The sequence below is a fragment of the Chrysochloris asiatica genome, unplaced genomic scaffold (genome assembly GCF_000296735.1).
Source record: "Chrysochloris asiatica unplaced genomic scaffold, ChrAsi1.0 scaffold00057, whole genome shotgun sequence".
In the NCBI taxonomy this organism is placed as follows: domain Eukaryota; kingdom Metazoa; phylum Chordata; class Mammalia; order Afrosoricida; family Chrysochloridae; genus Chrysochloris; species Chrysochloris asiatica.
Genome location: NW_006408575.1, coordinates 4,177,475 through 4,177,989, shown reverse-complemented (window position 1 = coordinate 4,177,989; position 515 = coordinate 4,177,475). Strand labels below are relative to the sequence as shown.

The 515-nt window shown below is 44.7% G+C and overlaps 1 protein-coding gene across 2 annotated transcripts in view; it reads left to right on the top strand.

The window, feature by feature from the left end:
• DCTN4 (dynactin 4 (p62)) overlaps positions 1 to 515 on the top strand; it is a 50,899-nt gene that overhangs the window by 28,718 nt on the left and 21,666 nt on the right. The gene's annotated exons all lie outside the window — the stretch shown is intronic.

Below are 515 nucleotides of genomic sequence, written 5' to 3'. Positions count from 1 at the left end.
ATGGGCTGAGTTCAACCATGTTTCATAGACTCCAGTTAACCTGGCAATGAGAGAGAAAAGAGAAAGGGCTGGTTGATCCAGAGTGTGAGACCTGGAGACTCCTGAGTCCATGGACAAGAACATAGCCACTGAGGGCTAGAGCTTAGAGTTAGGCATCCAGCTGATATGAAGTGAGGGGAGTTGCACAAGAATACCCAAACTTGATGGCTTCATAATCAGAACTCAGCTTGTTGCTGTTAGGTGCTATCAAGTCGTTACCGACCCATAGCGACCTTATGCACAGCAGAACGAAACACTGCCCGATCCTGGGCCAACCGCACTGTTGATGTATGTCAATGTATGATTGTAGCCATTTCTGTATTACCTTTAGCAAAATTTTACTCGCATGGCATATTAAAGAGATTGTCCGATGATTTACGTATTCCATTGGGTCACCTTTCTTTGGAAGGGTCACAAATACAGATTTCTTCCAATCAGTCGGCCAGATAGTTGTCTTCCAAATTTCTTGGCAGAGA